We start from the raw sequence: 6,576 nt of genomic DNA, 5'->3' as shown, positions 1-6,576 counted from the left end.
TTTTTTTTCTCATCTAGTGTTCCTCATCATTCTCCCCTGGTTGTTTGGAACTCGCCCTAGATTTATCTTCATAGAGCGCTTCTTCTGGATGGTAGAGAGTCAAGTCCAACATTGAAAGTGTTGGATATGCCAATGTCGCTTGGAAGATCTATCACATAAGCATTATCATTTATCTTCTTCATGATAGAGAAGGGATACCTTCGCTGCCTAAGCTTCCTCTTAACACCTAAAGGCAGCTCTCTTTTCAGAGGTAGAGCATCACCTTATCACAAACTTAGAATGATTTTGGCCTCCTTTTGCAAGCAGCAAGTTGTTTATATTTCTGATTTTGTGCTTTCAGAACACCACGAATCTCTTCAAATAACTCAGTTTAATTATCAGCAAAGGACAATGCTGATTTTGAGTTTCCCCTTGATGGTAGCTTCACCAGGTCCACCTTTTCAGCAATCCTTGTATTAATAAGAACATAACCTAAAAGAGCGTTATTAAGGAAAAAGGCATCAGAGGCAAAACACTGAATGTATTAGCCATAAGATCCTTCTAAATTCGAAGAAAAACAACAAGAAGTTCATAGATCAATAGAATAATCAAATCAACTAATCACAGGATCAAATTAAGGAACATGCATCTTCAAGAATTACCTTGTATAGTCAAGGTGGGGTGATCTAAAAACAGAAAGAAGAGGGAAAATCACATTATTTTTGCTGCAGAATAAGCCAAGCAGGAAAGGAAGGGAGAGTTCTCAAAAAAAAAAGGAAAGGAAGGGAGAGACCTAGCATTGCCATTGCTCTGCCGTTGCTGCCACCTCCCTTGTCGCCACTGCCACCCTTGTCCTTGATGTTGCTCTTGCCGAGGAGGTCGACCTAACCACCAGTCATGCTCCACTGCCGTCCATGAGCCCTTCGTGAGGTGAGTTCGCAGGAGGTGAAGTCAGCAGTAGCAGCAAGCAACTCCTAATATAATGCATATTGGTCCATACAAATTAATGCAAACAATACTTCTGTAATGATAAATCAAGGAAATCTGGAGTACCTGATGACATGAGGTTGGCTCTTTTTCACAGTAATAACCTAATCTTAATCAGGAGCCATCGCACAATGTAAAATCCTAGAGCTGGCAAAGGAAAGTGTTCATAGTCTAGACAGTACCTTGGACGGATTAAAAGCTGAAACATTACTGCTACAGGATGGTATGCCTTCGACGGGTTAAGGTGGAATATATTTTGACAAATTGGTGGTTTAGTCTTCTGTGCGAGCAAGCAAGACTTCTGCTATGACAAAATTACTACTCCCTCCGTTCCTAAATATTTGTCTTTTTAGAGATTTCAAATGGACTACCACATACGGATGTATATAGACATAGTTTAGAGTGTATTCACCCATTTTGCTCCGTATATAGTCACTTGTTGAAATCTCTAGAAAGACAAATATTTAGGAACGGAGGGAGTATTATACAAAGAAAAGGAAATTAAGGTTCTAAGTTTTCAGCAGTTAGTCCATCTATCGATATGTGCCTATTTGTATTTTATACTACATCCAGTGTTGAATAGGCGCAAATAACATAGTGACGAACAAAAAAGGCAATCAGATATAACTCAACTGGGTGGTCATTCACGAGCATAGTACAGCTGACAAAGCAATCTAGATTTGGTGTGTTTTTTCTGGTATTTAGTGCGATAATAATGAACATTTGGAAAATAAAATAAACAAATTCAGTCGTGTCGAGTAAACAACTCCAGATAGTGATCCAACCATAGCTCGCTTGATCTTATCATTCATTGGGTATAGAGCAACAACAAACATGGATTATCAACGAAGCTCTAGGATTGGCAATTTTATGAATGGAAATAACAAGTACAGACTTTCCAACATTGGGGGCACCAACTCGACAAGCCCAAACAACTGTTAGCAAGCACTAGATAAGTTAAACCTACACAGAGGACTAAATGAAGCAAAGTATCATCTGGGCTAGACGAAACAGAAAAACCAGTGCAGCTATTATATTTTGTGAGCTTAAAATCGGCTGAGTCAAATGGAATGACAAAAATATCAAGAATCCGGTTAATGACAAACAAGACGCAGTCCCATGAGCCTGGATCCTAGTAAAATCCTATTTCATGTGATACTGATTGGGGGATAGCTACTGTGAAGGTTCAGTCATTGTGTGTCCTATTAACTTAACCAGCTCATGACCTAGCAGGTTAGTACTGGAAGGTTCTGTCTGCGAATGACCTTCAACAGTGACATACTCTAGAATTTCAGCAAGTGATCTAGCAGGCTACCGTTACAATTGCAGATTAGGTAAATATAAACACCGCTCTCAAAGCTTCAACAAGTTTCAGAGCTTAACACCTGACTGTTCAGTATAATACAGATATCAATTGAGGTTCACATCACACAATGAAGAATGGATAAACATGAAACTACCCAGACAGTACACTAACCTGATTAATGCAGTAGCTGCCGTGTGAGTTTATTCAGACGCAATCCTTCCTGGTTACATGCTTCCATATGATCAGGCCCCATCTGCATATCGGTGTAAATATGACCTTGTGAGCACCAGCTTCAACATCAAATCTCATCGTGTAAGAAAACATAGATTCATTATATCAGAAAATTGTTCATATCCTTCTATGCCTGAATTGCAAATTTAGGAACAGCAGCTAGGCAGCGTACTCTGCCTGTTACCAAGGATGCAAATCAGGAGGGATGGGGTGGTCAGCAGAGGCCAAATGCGGTGAGGTTCGTGGAGCAGGGGGTGCGTCGGGCCCGACGTTCCATGCAAGCTCGGCTGCGGCGGCGCACATGAACGTACCTCGGCGGGGCCGGCCGGTGTGTGTGTGCCGAAGAAGTGCGCAACCCTCCGGCCGGCGGCTGTCGTCCGGGCCAGGCGCGGGAGGAGGGCGACGCTCCATGCAGCCGACGAAGCAGGGGAGGAGGTGGCGGCGGAGTCGAGTGAGAGGGGATATTTTTCTTTCGCCATGGGAGCCCAGGAAGGAAATCCATGGGCGGCCTCACACACTGACAGTAGTACAGTACGAAGGAAGGAAGGAAGGAAGGAAGTGGGGTGAGGCTTGGCGAGTGATTAGTCCCACCTCGCGGAGCGGAGCGGGTGGGCGAAGGCGCGGGGGGTACAAATAGGGGGTGCGGGGCTAGCGGTGAAGGTTGCCTTAAACTAATGAGTAAGGAAAACAAAGCGGTGCGGTGAGAGCCGCTCGCGGTGCGGGGTCAAAACCCGCACGGCAATTTTTGCAGGGGAAAGAGGCTGGCGCGGGCACGGACACTGCTTACTTTGCAGGACTTGCCTGTGCGGGCCTCCCTACCCACCAAGTCATCAACTCTAAACTTTTTTATTAGGTAGCAGGCCCTTTGTGCGTAGAATTCCATTGGGTCAGACTTAAGTACGGGCGGATCATTTGAAGAAATCCGTCGCCTAATAATAAGACGTCAGATTTGCAATAGATATTGTGTTGCCGAATCTTTTTTCAACAGAGATGATGACACAGAAATTTTTGTAATTTTTTTGCAAGATGTTACAGAAATGTTTGTATTTTTTTGCAACAAAGTTCAAGTTGCAAAAAATTTAGGCAATATAGTTAATGTTGCAGGAAATGTTTGTCGGCGAAGCGACAATATCGGTATTCTTGCTGACGGCGACCCCAATGGCGGCGGTCAGAGGCGTCAGCTTGGGGGCAGCTCGGGAGGCGACTGCTCATGCTTGTCGGCAGCCTCATTGGCGGCCTCGTCGACGACAATCGGAGCAGCACTTAATCTATGTAAGACGTTGCTTCTGAACCATCTAATTAAAATCAAATTCGGCGGCTACAGAGGCCGCGAACACATGCATCATTATCAGCTGGATGATTTGAATCATCCCCCCCCCCCCCCCCCCCAAGTATTCGGGACTAGTTTTTGTGCTTACAAATCGATCAGTCTCATAGGGACATATTACATCCGTCGCCTTGGGCGTGAGGCACATATCACACTGTCTATACTAGAAAAAGAGTCGTGCGTTGCAAAGAAAAATTCATAATCTCCAATGGTCAAGATCATATTTTACTGCATCACTTAGATACACTATCATTCTCAATTTCGTGAAAATATGAACAATTTTGGAATCATGAACATTTCTTCAAACTTGTGACATTTTCAAATTCGTTAACACTTTTACAATTTTTCAAACATTTTCTAAAATCAAGATTTTTTTTTCAAATCATTAACATTTTAAACTATTTGCAAACCTTTTTTTTATGTGAACAATTTTTCTAAACAATGTTCTTGAATCGAGGAATATTTATAGAGTCGACAATTTTTTCCTGGAAATTGGTGGAACAATTTTGAAATTCACAAACATTTTTTTTATTTTACGATTTTTTTTGAAATGCATGATCATTTTTGAATCAGCGAACATTTTCTGAATGAATAAACTATTTTGTAAGTCATGAACGGTTCATTCAATGCAATGGGGCTGGGGCAAAAGCTTACCTCTTGAATTCCGTAGGAGGGGCGGAGGAAAGAAGATCAGCAGGAACATACGTTGCCGGTGGAACAAGAACGTCCTCACAGCAGTCACAGGGAAAGCATGTCCTCCTCCCGTCGCCCGGCGTCCCAAGTCCAAGTCGCACGCGCACCCCGCACGCGGATGGATGGCTACTTCTTCTATATGTAGAGAGATGGGGGCATGATGCAGATAACAAGCTATGGAGGGGTGCAGCCACGTGGTCACAAAGTAACTGAAAGTATCAAATTTTCAGATATTTTTCTTGCCTCTAGCATGAATTCAAATGTACCTAAAAGTTCTTTAATTTTCAATCACTTTTGTCAGCAAGACAACCCAGATTCTAAAGCAACAGTAACAACCACAGGATTAAGGTTGTACGGACACAAGCATAACTGACTGAAATCTGTTTTTGTTACAGGCAGCTGCACAATAGACAGACCTGATATCGTGTGTTGATTTACAACCCAACCCAATCACAGTTGTGATCAGGGAAACAGCCGGTGCGACCAAATATCTCCTTCCGCCAGCAGGACGACAGCAAGGTTGACGAGCCAGAGAAGAGGACGTATTAGTATTGTACATTGAGCCATTGGGCGTTGGCAGGTATTTGAGGTTACTGCGGCGAAGAGGGTTTTAGGTTGCAGGTTTGGCCATCCCACAGGGTTTGCTGGTTCTCATATATGTGTAATCAATCAATGATGAAATCTTTCTCTCATATGTGGGGGTAACCTTCTTTCTAAAGTTGGTGACCTTAGGGCATGCACAATGGTGCTATCCTAGGAGTGCCACCTAAGATAGGTGATGAGGTGGAGGAAAGAGAATTCATAAGAAAAGGCTTGTCTTCTCTTATTTAAGAGAAGACAAGAGGTGATCTCTTAGCACAATATGTCTCACCACATTTTTAGGAATTGCTAGTTATTGAAGATAAGGCTAAGAGATGATCCATTATAGACAATCTTTTTTGTCATCTCTAAATCACATGCAAAACTTAAGATAAGACTATCTTATCAACCATTGTACATGCCCTTATCAACCCTGCTACAAGGCAACGGATGAGGATCTTGTGACCCAGACTTTTTGTGAAGTTGATGTGCAGCATATACTATTGTTTCCTTTGCCGACATATGACATGAAAGATTTCGCTGCATGGAGCCTGACAAATAACAGGATTTTCTCTGTATGTACTGCCTATTATGCTGAATGGGATCATCGACATGGGTTCAAATTAAGGCATACAAATGGTATGGGAACTGTCGATTCAAACAAGATATGGTACCATATTTGAAGTCTGCAAGGCCCTAGCAAGGTAAGAAATTTCTTATGGAGAACACTACACGGAACTTTGCCTTGTCACGTCACTTTAGCAAATAGGCATATTAAGGTCTCTCCACAATGCCTGAGGTGTTCCCGTGGTACAGATGATGTGCATCATCCTCTTCCGTTTGTCAAAAGGCCATGGAAGACCATGGATGTGGTGCAGATGATGAATCCTCAATGATCTCCAACCTTCCATCCAAACCTCCATGGTGCCTTTGACGACTGCTATAATTTAGTTTGTGTAGCTGTTTTACAATATTGTTTTAGATAATGTAATGTTGTTGCTCATATGTTTGGGAGTGGTTTCATGAACCAACCAGTGAGATTATCCCACCAGTGATTGATGTTGTAACTCGTGTCAAAGTTTTAAAAAGTTGGGTGGTTAATGTAAAAAATAAATCAATCAATGGTGAACTCTTTATCTCATATAAAAGAAAACGATATTTACATTCCTACCTCTAGTTGGCGCCCACTTATCTGTTTTTTTATCATAGTTTGCAAGCGCCCTCAATTTCAAAACTCGAATTAAATTTGTTCACACCTATTGATACAGATGCTTTTGTAATACTTTCTGTTTACATGGTACTTATAATTTTTCTTTTATAAATTAGGAGGACAAATTATTACCCTTTATAGATTATTAAGGGACAAAAAAAATTCATTTTAGGCCGGCCGCTCGGGAAGCTAGACTTGTCCAAAAAAAAAAGGTAAAAACAAAGCAAACAAAAGTAAAGAAGTCGTGTAGTGGGCCGGCCCAAA

The 6,576-nt window shown here is 42.0% G+C and overlaps 1 non-coding gene across 1 annotated transcript; it reads left to right on the top strand.

Moving 5' to 3' along the window:
• The first annotated feature begins 3,164 nt into the window (after positions 1–3,164).
• On the top strand, positions 3,165–3,320 carry LOC123117969 (U12 minor spliceosomal RNA). The gene has a single exon (XR_006457596.1). It is a non-coding gene; the product is annotated as a U12 minor spliceosomal RNA (small nuclear RNA).
• Positions 3,321–6,576: the final 3,256 nt, after the last annotated feature.

This window comes from Triticum aestivum, chromosome 5B, assembly GCF_018294505.1.
Source record: "Triticum aestivum cultivar Chinese Spring chromosome 5B, IWGSC CS RefSeq v2.1, whole genome shotgun sequence".
Taxonomy (NCBI): Eukaryota; Viridiplantae; Streptophyta; class Magnoliopsida; order Poales; family Poaceae; genus Triticum; species Triticum aestivum.
This window is presented reverse-complemented; position numbering and strand designations above follow the sequence as displayed.